Below are 19,417 nucleotides of genomic sequence, written 5' to 3'. Positions count from 1 at the left end.
CGGTCATTTTCATTTCTTTCCCTTTCTTCAAATTTTGCGGATAAATTTTTTTCTTTGTCTTTTCCTTTTCGGGTTCGATTTCCCGCCTCTTAGTGTCATCTCGAGTGCTCGGAAATGATTTCTGAGACTCTTTCCTTTGGATTGACAACTTCCTTTGAGGACCGAGTCATTTCCACATTTTTTGTTTTTTTGACACTATTCATTTTTTCGTCTTTTCCCTTTTTTCGTCCTTTAGTCATTTTTTATTTTTCCTTACTTAACCTCACTTTTTGTGCTCGGATTTGATTCTGGCTTGGCATATGTCCATGATATTTAAATTCCATGACATCTACATTTTTACTTTGGTAGAAATGCATATTAAATGCTTACTTTCTTTGTAAAAGTTATGAAAACAAGACCTTTTGTAATTATCCATAACTTGAGGGGTTTTTGGGTAATTAAGCAAAGTAATTATTTTTTTTCTTAGGGACCATTTTGCAAATTAAATTAGAAGATATTTTTAAAAAGGACCTTTTTGTAATTTTCGAAAAATGTGACAAGTGTCACATTCCTATGGTGCCACTTGTTGATTTTGTGGTGGAACTACTTAGAGGCTTAATCTCATGACACATAGAGGGTGGAGATTCACCCACTTGTTGTCCTAGGATTGGTGCACTTGATGGCATGGATGGTTGACAAGTGTAGGGTTAATATTTAATCTTGGAAGCTTACTTGGATTCATGATAAGTGTAGGACTCACCTTTAGTCTTGCATTAGTGTGTGTGTGAGAGTTAATGCAAGAGCACCTAGTGAGTGGAGAAGCCCACCAATTTAGCTTAGGGTTTACTCATTTTAATTCAATCATCACTTTCCTCTCAAGAACCCTAAGGAAGCCACCATTGGAGAAAAGCTTGACTAGTAGCTTTGACTTCATTTTTGGTGCCCTTTCACTCACCTTCGAACTTTGAACTTGGAATACTTTTTGTTCCCCTCATCCTCCTCTTCAAAACCCTTGAAGGATCTAGCCTAACTCCTAGTTTTACTTTGGTATCTAGAGATTCAATTCTCTAGTGAGGTATTGATCTATTATTTTGAAGTATTTTTATGTTATTATTGAGTGTTTTACATGCATGGAAGAGAAGGACTTGTATTTTGCCCTTAAACTGTTTTAACTTGAAATTAATCTTGTCAAATTAAATATAGAATATGAAAATATACTCAATTAGCTTTCATTTAGTATTGGTTTCATGTAATTTGGATTTAAAATGAATTAGTTATGAATTTTTGAAATTGCAAGCTAGTTGCTGGAAATTTGAAGCTTTTCCTTTTCGGTCTGGAAATGAATTTTTATATGGAGAGCTGTGGTACTTCAATTGCCTTGAAATTTTTACTGGAACTTCCCCCATGGGTTTTACACTACTCAAATTTTTTTTTTTTATGATTTTAGAGCATTTCTAAATTTTTTTAAAAATCCAAAACTATCTGCTGTCCATGTTTTTATTGCAGCTGGAAAACATATTCTTAGATGATTTATTTCACTAACCTTTTGACATTGGATCATGGATTAAATTTCCAGTTTTACACTCTCATATGTTTACTTCCAAAATAAATTAGTTTTGCCCAATTTGGATGTCAAATGAATTTTTTATGAATTTTAAAAGTTAGAAGCTACAGGCTGAAAATGTGTTTTCTGGGCAGAATTTGTTTCAAAGTTGTGGTTCAAAACTGTTTCAATTGGGAAAATATTTTGTTAAAATAAATTGATATTATCAAATTACAGTGTTAAAGCTTTCATTGGGCTTTGGATTCATTTGATTTAGGTTAGAATTGAATTTTTTTATGAATTTTACAAGTTGAAGGTAGCAAGCTGAAAAATCTGTTTTGCAGACCGAAAATTTGGGGCGATTTCATTTCGGTGGTAATTGGGATTTTCATTCCAATTGAGGTAGGGAATGTTTTAGGATTATTTGCGTGTTGTATTGTGTGTTTTTCATGATTATACAACATATATGTATGCCTTGTATCAAATCTAGAAAGTTAGTAATTTTTATTTCTTTGTATAAGATTTAAAATTTATGAGGATGTATAACTTTGATTTGAATTATAACATGTTAGGAAATTATGCTTAGATATGTTAGTTAACATATATTAAATTTGGATCATTTGATTAAGAATTACAACTTTTATTTAATATTTATCTTTAGTGAAAGTTTAATTCACATGGTTGTATCAAGCATTAAATCAAGTTGTAATGTGGTATTTAAATAGGCCTTGGCATGTTCTCTAACATAGATTAAATTGAGGGCATTTGGAATTGTTTAAAAATCTAGAGGAAATTAATTAATTAGCTTGATTAATTTTGTTTTAAGTGTTTTAATCACTTAACTTGTCATTTGATGTTATATATATGATGACCATGACATGCCTTTCAATATATATTAAATTGAGGTTATTTGGATTAAATTGGAATTTAGAGAATTTTAACTATTTATGTTTAATTAAATTCTACTTTATTACTCCATGGATTTAATTGCATTTTGGAAGTTGTTTCTATATTTAAATCATGGATTTGGATTTGATGTATGTTCACTTGATTACTTTTGAGTATTGGATAACATAGTTGTTACTTTTATATTCATTAGAATATGTTTTTTCTTATTGAATATATTATTGCTATGTGTAAAGAATTGCACACTTTATATTGGACATCTTACATGCCATAGTAGTTGTGAATTTTGAGCATGTATTGTATAAATTTCCAAAATTTGGATTGTGCTTGGTAAATAGTTGATATCTTGTATATACATGTTGATATATATACGTTGTTGCACAATTTCTTGAATTTGGAAACTTGGGGATGTCGTTGTTTGGCTACGGCTAGGACTTGGTTCTAGTACAGGGGATTGTCCCTCTATATAGTCTAGTGCGCACATAGGGAGGTTACCCATGGGGTAGTAACCCTAAAATAACTATGTTGTCAGTCTGATCCGGCGTGACGTCCGAGTATCCACTTTGTTTGATTTCGTATTTCATTTTAAGTTGATAACTAGATGATATCGTAACTTGTTGTTCCTTATTTGATTTCCTATTTTGAGCTTAAGATGTAGCTTTGTGAAAGCATGCTTCATGCGTTGTATTGGAAGTTTCATTGCTGGTTAAATTGCATCGATATCATAATTTGTGTTTTGATGTTCAAATGTAGTTTAGGAATGACCTTATAGATTCATTTTGAACATAGACGTTAGGTGACATGACCCAAACTTGTTGTTTTCATATTTTGGATTTCAAGTTGAAGACTTTGAAAATCTATATCTTGTTGCCTTGTATAACATGTTTCCATATTGTTTGAATTACATGAACAATGTGATTATGATATAAATGATCTAGGTAGCTTAGGATGCTCCCTTGATCTCATCTTGACATAGACGTTAGGTGGCATGAGCCCCTTTAACATGTTTCACTATAAGGTGATAAAATTATAAAATGCTAGGTCGATGCATGCTCATCTCCTACGAGTAGCTGTATGTTACTCACCCCTATGATACTGGGGCATCTTTTAGGTACAGGACTCAGGATTTGAAAATTCCATTGCTCCTTGGATGGCTTACAGTTTCTATGTTTTTATTTTATGCAAGTGTTAGCATAAGATGCCTCTTTGTAGCCCTATTTGTTTAAACTTGTATTCGTTGATTCGTATAAGTAAAGTGTACGTAAGAGCACTCTTTTCAATGTATTTAACATGTATGAGATGAGGCCAGAGGCCAATGACATGTATCTCGTTTTCTATGCACCTTTGTTTTCAAAGTTTATTATGAAAATATTGGAAAATGTTAAGTCATTGTTTCATAACTTTCGCATCGGGTGTTGGAATTTCATATCTTTTCTGCCCGGACTCAGAATCAGACGATTCTTGAGTCTAATTTTGTTCATTTTTCGTTGTCCTTCCAATGGTGTGCACAGTGGCCACCCTTTTTAGTTAGAAATGACCATTTTGCCCTTAGTTCATCTCTTTTCGGGTTAGACATTCTTGTTTCATTTGCTTGGCTCATTTGAGTTCCGTGGCTTCATGGGAGTCATTTTGGGGCCTTAGGGATGACGTACATCTCTTGAGGTCGTTTGGCTTCTTTCGCTTCCGCATTTCGGGTCCGCTATCGGGTCAATTTCTGGTTCATCACTAACGTACCGGGTTGAGAAATCCGGGTCGTTACAATGCCAATAAAAACCATTCCACAATCTCATTTTCATTCTCACTATGAAAATGTAAACCATACAATCATGTGAACATATAATCTAAGACAAGATGAAAGCTTACACATAATCATTTATATAAATTAAGATCCATTACAAAATGTAAAGTGTTTTAGATCATGGAACCACCATATACATGAACCATTTCCCAAATTAAATGAAATTAAAGCATGCTTTACAAGAGAGGGCTTCATCACCTCCCTAGATAGGGAGTTAGTTACCCATCGAAGCAATGGAAGAAGGAGAAGAGATGAAGAAACCTTCCATTTTCGCACCTAAAAGACCCAAAATACAAAAACCCTCAAGAACTCCTTTTTCACTCTCTAGAACTTAGCAAAAATATGACATATGGAATAATACATGCTTTCTTTCTTTTATCAAGCCAAAATCCTCTCTCTCACCACACAATTTTGAGCTCCAACCACCCTAGAAGCAATCAGGACCACAAAAATTACTTAGGAGACAAAATGCAGCTTGAAATCAGGAGTAGGTGATCTGCTTTTTGCAGATCATGGGGACCCGCGGGGAACTGGAAGGTGCCCGCGGGTCCTTGGCAACCGAAGGAGCTCATTGAACAAAATGGCGGGCACCCGCGGGGACGTGGCGGGCACTCGCGGAGCTGGTGGTGGGGGCCTGCGGATCACAGCGGGGCCCCACGGATGAAGGCAGCATTCTGGAGTGATTGGTGGGCGCTTGCGATAGTGCGGCGGGCGCACGCGGAGCCTTGTCTTTAGAGCACTCAACCCTCACTTTAGCCATTTTGATTGGTCCGGTGACACGGCCGTCATTTTTAATGCAAGGCCACAAAATGCATGCATATGCTGACTCAAGAAACTTGGCTCAAATAACGGTCCCCAGCAACAGTGTGCTCTGATCCTTCAAAGGATTGTTAAAACTGCTCTTTTAATCATATTCGGGGGAACCAACCTGAAAGTAGACAAAAGCAAGCAAATAAAGCTAAACTATACTTTATTATCAACTAATGGACTTAACTAATGCAAATAAGGGCGCTTGAATATGCAATATTCGGCGCTTATCACCCTCAATGTATGGTTTTAATCTCTGTCCATTAACCTTGAAAATGTTCCCCTTTTTCAAATTTTGAATCTCAATCGCCCCATGAGGTGCAACAGAGATGACTTCATAAGGACCTTCCCATTTGGTTCTCAACTTCCCAGGAAAGAGTTTCAATCTAGAGTTGAAGAGCCAAACTTTTTGACAGGTTCAAAAGACTTCTTCACAATGTGCTTTTCATGAAAAGCTTTAGTTCTTTCATTGTAGAGTTTGGCATTATCATAAGCATTATATCTCAACTCTTCCAACCCACTCAATTGTAATAACCAGTTCTCTCCGGCTTTCTCAAGGTCAAGATTGAGCTTTTTAACCACCCACAAGGCTTTATGTTCCAACTCAACTGGAAGATGGCAAGGCTTTCCATATACAAGTCTATAGGGAGACATGCCAATGGGAGTCTTATATGCCGTCCGGTAAGCCCACAAAGCATCATTTAACTTTCGTGACCAATCTTTCTGGGTGGTGTTAACCGTTTTCTCAAGAATATGCTTAATTTCCCGATTAGACACTTCTACTTGCCCACTTGTTTAAGGGTGGTAAGGAGTGGCCACTTTATGAGTAACGGAGTACTTAAGAAATAAATGCCTTAAGAATTGGTTACAAAAATGCTTTCCTCCGTCACTTATCATAGTTCTAAGCATACCAAAATGAGCAAAGATATTAGATTTGATGAATTGAATAACCACGGAATGGTCATTTGTTTTGGTAGCACAGGCTTCCACCCACTTGGAAACATAATCAACGGCAAGTAGAATATATTGAAAACCATAGGACATAGGAAATGGACCTATAAAATCAATGCCCCATATGTCAAAGATTTCTACAACAAGGATATTGGTCAAGGGTATCATATCTCTTCTCGACATTGATCCCATCTTTTGGCATCTCTCACATGACGTGCAAAAGTTGTAAGTATTTCTATAGATAGTGGGCCAAAAGAGCCCATTTTGAAGAACCTTCAAGGCGGTCTTCTTTGCACTAAAATGTCCACCACATACAAGCGTATGACAAAACACAAGAACACTTGGAATTTCGCTCTCCGGAATGCATCTCCTCACAATTTGATCCAGACAATAACGGTACAAGATAGGGTCTTCCCAATAATAATTCTGGATGTTGGCAAAGAAACCATTCTTCTCGTTCTTAGGCCAAGAAATTGGAAGCTTGCCAACTGCCAAATAATTCACAATATCGGCAGACCAAGGCATTTGCCCATGGGAGATTTGAAAGAGCTGTTCATCCAGAAAAGAGTTATGAATAGGTGGGCTAGGGGAAGGTTCTATTAATAACCTTAAAAGATGATCGGCAACCACATTTTTGGTGCCTTTCTTGTCCTTGATTTTCAAATTCCTGAAGAAGCAAAATCCATCTAATCAATCTAGGTTTTGTTTCCTTCTTTGTCAAAAGATGTCTCAAGGCAGCATGATCAGAATAGACAACAACCTTAGACCCTAAGAGATATCGAAATTTATCAATGGCATATACTACGGCAAGTAACTCTTTCTCGGTAGTGGAGTAGTTCAATTGAGCTCCCGAGAAAGTTTTTGCTTGCATAGTATATGGCACATGGAAGCTTTCCTACTCTTTGTCCCAAAACTGCTCCCATGGCATAATCTGAAGCATCACACATTATTTCAAACGGTAATGACCAATTGGGAGGCTGCATAATTGGAGCAGATGGTAACATGTCACACAATTTATGGAAGCGTCAAGGCATGCTTGATTAAAGACAAAAGGAGTTTCCTTGGCGAGAAGATTGCACAAGGGTCTAGCAATTTTGCTAAAATCTTTGATGAAACGGCGATAGAAGCCAGCATGACCTAGAAAGGAGTGAACTTCTTTCACCGTAGAAGATGGAGGTAATTCAGAAATGAGCTCAACTTTTGCTTTATCCACCTCAATTCCCCTTTTTGAGATGACGTGACCCAAAACATTACCTTCTTGAACCATGAAATGGCTCTTTTCCCCAACTAAGAACAAGGTTTATTTCACGACATCTTTTAAGTACCAAATTTAGATTCTTGAGCCATGCATCAAATGAAGACCCAAAGACAAAAAAATTGTCCATAAAGACCTCTAGATACTCTTCCACCATGTCCGAGAAAATTGACATCATACACCTTTGAAATGTGGCAGGGGCATTACACAAACCAAATGGCATCTGTTTATAAGCAAATGTGCTGAAAGGACAAGTAAATGTAGTTTTCTCTTAGTTTGAGGGGTCAAGGGCTACTTGATTGTAACCCGAATAGCCATCAAGAAAGCAATAGAACTGTTGCCCGGCCAATCTCTCTAGGATTTGATCAATAAATGGCAAAGGGAAGTGATCTTTCCTAGTGACGGCATTCAATTTTCAATAATCAATGCATACTCGCCATGAATTGGCAGTACGCTTACAAATTGCCTTACCTTTTGTATTTTCAACCACCATAATTCTTGATTTCTTAGGAACTACTTGAGTTGGACTCACCCATTTGCTATCAGAGATTGGATAAATAATACCGGCATCTAAGAGCTTAACTACCTCTTTCTTAACCATTTCTTTCATGTTTAGATTAAGTCTCCTTTGGGCATCCCTAAAAGGTTTTGCACCTTCTTCCATAAGTATGCGATGCATGCAAATAGAAGGATCAATTCCCTTAAGATCTGCCACACTCCATCCTATGGCTTCTTTATTCTCTTTAAGCATATTTAAGAGCGCATATTCTTGGTCCTTTTCAAGACTTGAAGAGATGATGACCAGAAGAGTGTCTTTTGGGCCTAGAAATGCATACTTGAGATTGGAAGGTAGAGTTTTAATCTCAAGAGTTAATAGAGAGACTAGAGGTGGGACTGGTGGAGTGTTAGAGAGTGGGGGAAGAGGTTCTATTGGAGTTTTCCAAGGTGGAAAATCCAAGCTTGTAACAGATTCCATGAGATTACTTACTTCATTCATTGATTTTTCATCATCAAACCCACAATTGCCATACATTTCAAGAAAACAAGAAGCAAGAGGATCATCGGATAAGAGAGATGAAAGGTTATCCTCAATTGGTTGTTTCATAACCATGGTTGGAATTGACTTTTCAACAACATCATCCAACATATCTATAAGACAACACTTGTATTCATCTATGGGATGTCGACTTGTATTGAAAACATTAAGCATGACCATCATATTACCAAAAGAAAGGTCCATAACCCCGGATTTACAATTGATGGTTGCATTTGCAGTGGCAAGAAATGGCCTTCCCAAGATAATTGGGATGTGGTTGGTAGTATTGGCAACCGGTTCAGTGTCAAGAACTACAAAGTCAACCGGGAAGTAAAACTTATCAACTTTAATGAGAATGTCCTCAACTATGCCCCTAGGTGTTTTGATGGATCTATCGGCCAATTGAAGCACCACCGAAGTTGGCTTCAACTCATTTAAACCTAGTTGGACATACATGGAGTAAGGAATCAAATTAACACTCACTCTTAAGTTAAGAAGAGCTCTACGAACTTCATGGTTTCCAATCACACAAGAAATGGTTGGAGCATCGGGATTTTTGAACTTAGGTGGAGTGTTATGTTGAATGATGGAGCTTACTTGCTCCATGAGAAACACTTTTTTAGGGTTTTGTCCCTGCTCTTCCTCTTTTGTGTGCAAAGATCTTTTAAAAATTTTACATAAGGCAGAATTTGCCTAATTGCATCCAAAAGAGGAAGATTTATGTTGACTTGCTTAAAAATTTCCATCATGTCATGAATTTTTCCTTCTTGCCTCCCAAAAGGCGGCGTCTCTTTTAAAGCATAAGGGAAGGGAGCTTTTGGCTCATAAGACCTTGCAACTAAAGGAATTGATGAAGAAGCTTGAGAATTTCGATTAGGGACATTTTCATCCAAGGAAATAGGAGTAGGATTGGAAATGGGATGGGTGACAACTTTTGGTTGCACCAGTTCACTATCTTCCTTTCGTTGTTCAACCCTATTGTCAACTTGTCTACCACTTCTTAAAGTGGTGATGGCTTGCACTTGTGCCTTGGAAGAACACCCTGATGTGGAGTTTGCTTCCACAAAATATTAAGCTTTGGGTTCCTTTCGGGTTGACTAGGTAATTTACCCACTTCTCTTGCATTTAATGCATTAACTATGGTCCCAATTTGGGATTCAAGATTTGATATGGATTGAGAATAAGAATGCAACAAATTGGTGTTCATTTCTAAACTACCCAAAGCCACCAAAACCTTATCTTTGAATGTAGAATTGCTAGAAGGTGCATGAGGATAATGAGAACAAACTTGGGAATCATACATTTGAGGATGTGAGAAGTGATTCATTATTTGGTGATGAGAAGAAGAAACAAATCCTTGGGAACCTCCACTCCTTTTATGAGGTGGAATGTATTTGCTTTGAAATTTTTTAGTCTAATAAGGACTTGAATTTTCATTCCACATTGGAACATATGCACTTAAATAAGGATGAGTAAACGTAGCATTGACTTGTTCAAAGTGTTCATTAAACACATGTCCATGGGGACAATTGGAAGTAGTATGTAGAACACTTGAGCAGGTCATGCAAGGCTCACAGGGATGAGAAACATGATGAAGAGGAGATGATTTGATAGCCGGTCTTTGACTCAACAAGAATTGATCAAGTTTTTTAGAAAGGATCTTAACCTCGGCTACAATTTCCTTTGATTCTTTAATTTGACACACTTTTGCATTTTTCTCCTTTTTATTGGAATCATGATCAAACCGAGAAGTGTAATATTTGTGCAAAGAGTTTTCACTCATTTTCTCAAAAAAGTGCCAAATATCATCTTCATGTTTTCCAAAATATGAACCTCCACATGATGTATCAACTATGTCCTTGTGCATGTCGGATAAGCTTTCATAGAAATATTGGACAACTTGCCATTTTGGAATACCATGATGTGGACATTTTCTTAGCAAGTCATTCAGTCTCTCCCAAGCCTCATGCAACAACTCCCCTTCCTTTTGAGAAAATTCTCTAATCGAAGGTCGCATTACATTGGTCAAGTTTACGGGGTAAATTTTTTTTAAAAACTTATTTTGCATTTGCATCCAGGATGTTATTGAATTTGCCCCCAAAGTGTTAAACCAATGCTTTGTTTTGTTTTTGAGTGTGAAAGGGAAGAGAAGTAATCTAAGATCTTCTTTCGGGACATTCATGTACTTCACGGTGGAGCATATTTCAAGAAATTCATTGAGATGTTTATATGGCTCCTCACCATCTAAGCCATAAAATAGTGGACACATTTGAATGGTCTCGGGCTTAATTTCATATTGATTGGCCTCAAAATTAGGAAGCATGACGCAAGTTGTTGCATGGTATTCATGAAGATTATAATGATCACGAATGATCATTGGAGGAATTGGAGCTTGAACTCCGGGAGGAAATTGGTTGAAAGGAAAATGCTCCATGAAGTTCGAGTCTAAATAACCAAGATGAACCTCTAGATTTTCCATTGGTTATGATGGGGTTGGTTAAGACCGCATGAAATTTAAGAAACATGACAATGAAATCAACTAAGTAAACACTTCGCCCCCGCAACAAATCAATCAACAAATCTCCACATACAATGATCACATACTCCCATGCTTTCAATAATATGCAAAGAACAATAGAATTGCCTCCATGTGGGCTCACGATTTATTTAAGAATTGAAATACAAGCCTCCACGTGGGTCGATGATTTAACTAGAGATTGAGTTAAGAAAAGCTTATAAAGGGTCCTTTTGCACTTCAATTCAATTTTCAATTTTAGCCTTGCAAATTTTTTTTAGATTTTAGCTTTTTCCTTGCTTTTGCTTAGCTCCTTGCTTGAAATACTCCTTTGCTCACCTTCTAGCTCAATGCACTTAGTCAAATAAGAACCAGCACAATAAGTAACCAAAATGAAAATAAAGTAAAAACACGATCAAAAGAGTACTAATTCCTAATTGATTCCACAAATACGACGTTGCCTTAAATTAATCCCCAGCAACGGTACCAAAAACTTGGTGGGTCCGTCCGTGGTCGTCACACCCAATCCAAAGTTTGTGTAAAAGAGAGTGGTGTTGGACTATGGTCAAGTTTTACATTTATAATTTGCCACTACTACCTTTCACTAAAAATATAGTTAGGGCGAGTAGGGATCGTCCTAAGGGATTGGTGGGTCGTACTAGGTTGTGGAATTAAGATTAAGGTTAGTAGGTCGAGTGATCAAAAGATTGGTTGGTGATTGAATTATACTAAGATGTAATTTAAACTAAAGTAAACAATTAAATGTAATGGAGTGAAAATAAGATTGAGATATTGGGGTTTAGAGATTACCACTAAACATAGCTTTTTTACACCCTTAATGAATGATTAATGAGGGAGAAAACATGTATTGCAACATTAGAGTGTGTGTGTGGTTGTCTCAACAAGTATGGATGACAAATTAAATATATAATGTCTAAGCAACATGGTGGATAGCATAATATATCAAACTAAGTCATTAATCATTTCTTTAAGCTCACAATCCAAACACATCACAAGGTTAAAGACATATGCTACTTGCTTTCCTAAGTATGGAACATCAAACAACAAGCATGGATTGTCCTCCCATTTAACATCTAAACTACAACTACAGTATAATTAAGCTAATAACATGAAATTAAACTAATTAAACTAAGGGAGAGGCACAATCCATCAAGAAATGAGTATGAACCATCAAATAAACCACAAGAGCATTCCATTAAGCACTATGTTTTGACAATCTCTAGATCTATAACATCAATATACATAGACATGCATCAATAACATAAGAATTAGAGACAAACATATGAACATCTATTCTAGCATACATAGACATATGGATAGAATGAAATAATCAATTGGAAGCATTAACCACACAAATCATTGAATAAACAAGTTCTATATATATAAGAATGTCAAAACATGTATCACAATACAAATCCCCTCAAAAATACATAAATCAAGATGTAGAAAGCGTGCTTAGGGCTAACTCTAGTCCCAAGAGGATGTCTAGCCACTCATGGATGGTGTCGTCCAACCCTCAAGGGCTAAATCCATGGTAGAGATTTCTTTTCTTCTTGGTTAATGGAAGAACTCCAAACTTATGTCTCTAGCCTCCTTTCTTCTTTTCTTCCTCACTAAGAATATGGAAAATTGTGTCACTAGTGTATCTATCTAGTATATGTTAAGAATGGCTCATATTCCTTATATAGGTAGGTTAAATGTCACCCCCAATGAGCTGGGCTCATATACCAATATTCCTTCTAATGATTGGATATGAGACAACTTTGAATGAGCTGGAAATTGGAGTTTCTTAGGCTTAAGGAAGTTCGATCGATTAAACTTGCGGTGAGATCGATCGAACATGGCTGAGATCTATCAAATTTAAGCTGGATCAATCCTCTATGGCGGTGCGTTTTTGGATAAAGACAAATCTGAGATATTTTAAAGATATTTTTGGGAAAGAGACAAGTGTGGTAGGTAGGGTGGTACAACTGGATAAGATGGAATCTTTTCGATCGATCGGAAGAAAGTTGGATCGATCGAACTTTGTGGGATCTTTGGATAAGGACAAAAGAGCTTGGATCCATCTTGAAATGCTAAGATCGATGAACTTTTGATCGATCGAATATTTTCTGAGATCGATCGAACTTGCTGAATTTCCACCACTTGCTTCCTTTTGCTCCCACTTTGCTCATTTCTTTGATTCATCTCAAGATTGCTTCAATTATGCTCTTATTTAGCTGAGTTAACTTATTTTGGGGATAAGCACCTGAAAATGAAAATAATACAAAATTAATTTAAAGCGGGAAAATAAGATAGATAAAGGTTTCTAGAATACCTAAACTTAAAGGGTTTAAATGCGCACTTTTCAACGCTCATCAAGTGTGTCACTTTGGTGACTAAACACCCAATCTAATTTCATCAACTTTTGAGGTTAGGATTTTTATAATAATTCAATTTTCCCTAAATGAATCTAATTAATATATAAATATGCATCAATATTAAACATGAGGCAATATGCATAATTATATTTATTATGCTAAATTCAGTACATTTATATAATAATGATACCATTTAAATCATATCATAAGCACTATTTGAAGTTTCAATCCTAACACTTATCATATTTATATAAATATATATAGTAGCTTTCAATTGCTCCCTGGTGAGCATAGAGTAGTATACTCACTTTTAATCTTGACCTTAGAATCTAATCCTACTGTAATTAATTAATCAGTGTTTCCTTTTTATATTTAAGGCAATTGCTTCTTTTTTTTATTACCATTATATATTATTAATAAGAAATGACAAAACTAGACATGTTTTTAATGGAAACAAATTAAAACCAAACTGGTTAGGATTTTCTTTTATACGAATTCTTTCCCATCCGAATTCTTAAAGCATACCAATTAAAAATAAAAAAATTTAATTATCTCCAATTCCTTCGACAATGGAAGGTTAAAACATAAAAGGCAACCACGTCTAAAAAAATAAAAAATAATGAAATTTCCAATCCCATTAACTTTGAATTGCCACAGTGCATTCCACCTCCATCACCAGCACCTCCATCGCTGCCGCTACCACTTACCCGCCACTGCCGCCACTTCCACCATCGCTGGCCACCACCTCCACTACCGCCACCACCTACCCCACCACCTCCACCACCGCGGCGGTATTGGCAGGGTAGGTGGTGGCGGCGGAGGCGATGGAGGTAGCGGCAATGCCAGCGTAGGTGGTGGAGGTTGTCCATTCCCTTTCTCTTTCATATTTTATATTTTGGGTTGCATGATTTGATGATTTTACTTGCCTTTGAATTCATTTTTATGCACATATATACAAATAAACATATTTTGAGAGTACAACATTCATTTGTAATTGGATTATTCAGTAAGTAGTTATTTCATAGACATAAATTAATTGCAAGGATAAAAAGGGGACGATTGTGCATTAAATTTTTTAACTGGTATGCTTTGAGAATTCCCTGGCTAAATGGATAGGAACGAAGGGAATTGGAAATAATTAATTTTTTATTTTTAATTAGTATGCTTTGAGAATTCGGATAGGAAGGAATTCGTATAAAAGAAAATCCTAACGAATTTGGATTTAATTTATTTCCATTAAAAACATGTCTGGTTTTGTCATTTCCTATTAATAATATATAATGGTAATAAAAAAAGAAGCAATTGCCTTAAGGAAACACTGATTAATTAATTACCGTAGGATTAGATTCTAAGGTCAGGATTAAAAGTGAGTATACTATTCTATACTCACCAGGGAGCAATTGAATGCCACTGTAAATATATATATATATCTATATATATATATATGTATATATATATAAATAAATATATATATAAGAGTCTAGTAGATACTGTGTGTGTAATGACCCAATCATTTTCCTCTCTTTCCTTTTTCTCAAATTTTATGGATAAATTTTTTTCGTTTAATTTTCTTTTCCGAATTCTGTTTCTCGACACTTAGTGTCATCTCAAGTGCTCAGAAATGATTTCTGAGACTCTTTCCCTTGGATTGACAACTTTCTTTAGGGATCGAGCCATTTCCACATTTTTCACTTTTTGGACACTATATACTTTTCGTCCTTTTCCCTATTTTGTGTTTTCCCCGTTTGTCACTTTTTGGCACAACCTCACTTTCCATGCTCAGAGTTGCTTTTTGACTTCACGTATCTTCATTCTAGGTGGTTTCCACGAAATACGCACCTTTACTTTTGCAGTAAAGTACTCTAGTTGCTCCCGGTGTCCATAGGGGTATGGATGCATAGTTTTTCAGAATCTTTTTCTTTTCTTGAAGTGTTTTCCATATATATCTTTTGAAGATATTTTATTTCAGGGGTTTTTAAGAAAATATTTTTTGAAAATATTTTCATTCTGGGTCATTAGTGCAGTTTTCACTTTTTGGAAGGGTCATTGTGCAATTAATGAAAGTTATTGAAAAAATGCCTCATTTTGAGCTTGGATCCTCTTACGGGATTCATTTTCACATTTCATCAAGTTTTTTACTCTTAGAATTTCCTTCTGGTCATTTTTCTCTAGTTTCAAGGTTTCTAGCCCCGGTTACCGCCGAACTTGTTCTGGGTATATCTCTCTGCGTGAGACTCGATTTTCAATGTTATTTCTTCTGTTGTTTATATTTTCTCATTTCAGTTCTTTTTTGTTAACGGAGTTTTTTTGTTTGAGCGCGTCTGCTCAAATTCCACTTTCCCGGACCCGGCGAGGCCCTTTCGGGGCACTTTTATAGTTTTCCTATAAATAAGGGGTTATAAAATTAAAAAGTCATCTTCCCCTCTTTTCATGCACGACCAGAAACAGTCATTGCAGCCCAAGGGGGGCTGCCACCCTTCTTCTCTCAATTAAACATCCTTCCCTTTGTTAAAAAGTCGTAGTGCCTTTGTGTTTTATGCTTGTCTTAACTATGCGCATCTTTCCCCCTTATTAGAATCCATTTTTGGCCATTTTTTTGAGTTCAGGTTTGAGGTCAAGTTTGGATTTTGGTATGTCCTCTTTGGAGTTTAATGTTCACCGTGTGGTCCCCGATATAACCTAGGAGTATCGTCGGATTCGGAGCATTTTTCTTTCAGTGGGGTTTTGAGATTTTCATCTCAAATGGAGGTAGGGGGTGTTATAGTTTCATATTTTTATTGTCTTGCATGCTAATGATGCTTATACAACTTGTATGCATGCTTTTGTTCATAATCAAGAATTTAATTTAATTATTTTCTTTATGTAAGATTTAATTCTTATGATGATATTCAACTTAGAATTAAATTGTGACATGCTAGAAATTTAGTCCTTGGTATGGTGATTGATATATATTAAATTGGGATTATCTGAATAAGAATTGCAACTTTTATTTAATATTTATCTTTTGTAAAAGTTTAATTCACATAGTTGTATCAAGCATGAAATAAACTTGTAATGTAATATTAAAGTAGGCCTTGGTGAGTTCTTCAATATATGTTAATTTGAGAGCATTTGGAGTTGTTTAAAAATCTAGAGGAAATTAATTAATTAGTTATTTGATGTTACATATGTGATGACCATGATATGTCCTTCAACATATATAAATTTGATGTTATTTGGAATTAATTTGGAATCTAGAGAATTTAATTATTTTTATTTAATTAAATTTTATCTAATTGCTTCATGAATTTAATTGTGTTTTGGAAGTTGTTTCTATGTTTAAATTATGGACTTGGACTTGTTGTATATTCACTTGATTACATTTTGAGCATTGGATGACATAGTTGTTATATTTATATTCATGAGAATATATTTTCCTTATTAAATATATCATTGTCTTGTGTAATGAGTTGCACATTTTGTATTTGACATCTTTCATGCCATAGTAGTTATGGACTTAGAATATGTATTGTATGTGTTTCCAATTTTGGTTGTATGTGGTAGATAGTTAATTATCTTGTATATACATGTTGATATATACATTATTGCACAACTTGTTGTTTTTGGAAACTTGGGGATGTCGTTGTTTGACTAAGGCTAGGACATGGTTCTAGTATGGGGGATTGTCCCTCTACAAGTCTAGTGCGCACATAAGGAGGTTACCCATGGGCTAATAACCTTAAAGTAACTATGGTGTCAGTTTGATCCGGCGTGATGTCCAAGTATCTACTTTGTTTGATTTCACATTTCGTTTCAAGTTGATAACTAGATGATATCATGACTTATTGTTCTTTAATTGATTTCCCGTTTTGAGTTTCAAGATGTTAACTTAGAGGAATCATGCTTTATGCGTTGTATTAGAAGTTCCAATGTTGGTTAAATTGCGTCGATATTGTGATTTGTGTTTTAATATTCAAATGTAACTTAGGAATGATCTTATAAATTCATTATAATATAGACGTTAGGTGGCATGATCTACTTTAGTTGTTTTCGTGTTTTAGATTTCAAGTTGAAGACTTTAAGAATATATATCTTGATATTTTGTATAATATGTTTCCATGATTGTTTAAGTTGCATGAACAATGTGATTATGCTAGAAACGATCTAAGGTAGCTTAGGATGATTCCTTAAACTCATTGAAACATAGACGCTAGGTGGCATGACCCACTTTAGTTGTTTTTGTATCTTAGGTTGCAAGTTGATACTTTTGAGAACTTATATCTTGTTGCTTTGTATAACATGTTTCTATGTTATTTAAATTGCATGAATGATGTGATTTATGCTAGAAATGATCTAAGGTAGCTTAGGATGTTCCCTGAGTCTCATTCTGACATAGACGTTATGTGGCATGAGCCCCTTTGACTTGTTTCACCTTAAGGTGATAATTTTGTAAAATGTTAAGTCAATGCATGCCCATTTCCTATGAGTAGCTTTATGTTACTCACCCTGAAGTTACTGGGGATTTGTTTCAGGTATGAAGACTTGGTTTGTGATGCTCATCATACTTTGGATGACTTGTAGCTTTTAAGTTTCCATTTCATGCAAATGTTAGCATAAAATGTCATTTTGTAGCCTTATATATCTAAACTTGTATCTTTGATTCCATATATGTAATGTGTACATAAGTACACCTTTTACGATGTATTCGACTTGTGTGAGGTGAGGCCAAAGGCCAATGACATTTATATTGCATCTTATGTAATTCTTGATTTCATGAAATGTTATGCAAATATTGAAAAAAATCACAAGTCATTATCTCACTATGGTTGCATCGGGTGTGGGAATTTCATTTTTATTTTTCCATAGGGTCTCATTAATCATGTATGAAGTGTGGCTAAGGGCCAAACGATAACTTGAAGCCATTTTAAAATTTTAAATTTCAAAATTTTGATTTTATTTGCATTTTTGCCTTTTTGGCCGTTAGGGGGTTAGATTTTGCATTGGCTGTATTTTTAAGCCATAAACCACTGTAGCACGTCCTGATAGGTAAGTTACATTTGCGTGCATGATCATTTTCAAGAAAAACCTCATCCTTGGTGATTTGAGCCTCCTATGGACTCATTTTGCATATATATATATATATATATATATATATATATATATATATATATTTTTGCATAATATGATTTTAGGGCATTTTGGGGTTTTCCTTCGAGAAATAAATTTCGGTCTTCACATGGTCACTTAGAAAACATGATTTTGGGGGGGGGGGGGGTGTTTCTTCTTCGTGTTTTTCCAGAAAATGTTGTCTTGGTATCGGAAATCCTTCGCGAAGTTCAGTTTTCAGTTTTGCATTTTAGCAGCTTTTTAACCCCCATGACCTGATTTCATAGAGGGGCATTCTGGGTATTTTATAATGTATATTTTTCATTTTCTTTCATGAAACTAGGTCAAAAACTCAATTTTAGGGGGGGGGGGGGTTTCTTTTTCGTATTTTTCCAGAAAAATTCGTTTGGTAGCTCGTTTTTGATCTCAGATGTGGATAGTTACTATAGCAGCTTTTTGCCTTCTTGTCTAGTTCTGATCTAGGGGCATTTTGGGGATTTTGCAGTGTGTCTTTTTTGTTTCCTACCAAGTGGTCAGGTAAAAAACTCGATTTTCGGGGGGGTTTCTTCTTCATGTTTTTCTAGAAAAATTCGTTTCGGACCTCGTTTCGGCTCTCAGTTCTGGCTGAATTGTTTTCTTTCCTAACATGTCATGGTGGTTGTCATGGTGCTTGTCGGTGTGCTTGTGGGGTGCTCGTCTCGATATCGTGACGTCGACTTTTGTTTTCGCTCGTTCTCCTTCGTATGGACTCCAAATCGAGTGGACCTTTTTTTGAACTTGATTAATTTTTCGCTGTTTTTCCAACGTTGTGCTCGGTTGAACCCGAATCTTCCTGGATAATTACCCTTTTAGCCTTAAGAGCTCGTTTTTCTTCGTCGTGCCATTTCTCCTTCATCAGGACTCTGAATCATGTGATTCTTGAGTCCATCTTGATTAATTTTTCGTTGTCTTTCTAGAGGTGTGCTCGGTGGGAGCTTATTTGTCATATTTTCGATCTTTTGCTTTCGCATCAGTTCTTATTGAGTTCCACGATCTCATAGAAGGTCACTTTGACTTCTTAGAGTCTTGGTTTTTGTTTTCGTTTTCACATTTCGGATCCGTTATCGGATTATCCTTTCGGTTCATCATTGACGCATTGCCCTAAAAATCGGGGCAGTTACA

General features: G+C 35.7%; 1 long non-coding RNA gene across 1 annotated transcript; it reads left to right on the top strand.

Annotated features, from left to right (window-relative positions):
* Positions 1 to 771: 771 nt before the first annotated feature.
* LOC132286328 (uncharacterized) lies at positions 772 to 17,883 on the top strand. The gene is made up of 3 exons (XR_009472750.1): positions 772 to 1,054; positions 1,867 to 1,924; positions 17,683 to 17,883. It is a non-coding gene; the product is annotated as an uncharacterized LOC132286328 (long non-coding RNA).
* The last annotated feature ends 1,534 nt before the right edge of the window (positions 17,884 to 19,417 follow it).

The sequence above is a fragment of the Cornus florida genome, unplaced genomic scaffold (assembly GCF_030987335.1).
Source record: "Cornus florida cultivar Cherokee Brave unplaced genomic scaffold, ASM3098733v1 CherokeeBrave_3.0.0_Hap2_Chr11, whole genome shotgun sequence".
NCBI classification, from domain to species: domain Eukaryota; kingdom Viridiplantae; phylum Streptophyta; class Magnoliopsida; order Cornales; family Cornaceae; genus Cornus; species Cornus florida.
Note: the sequence above shows the minus strand (reverse complement) of the source record. Positions and strands in the feature narration are given on the sequence as shown.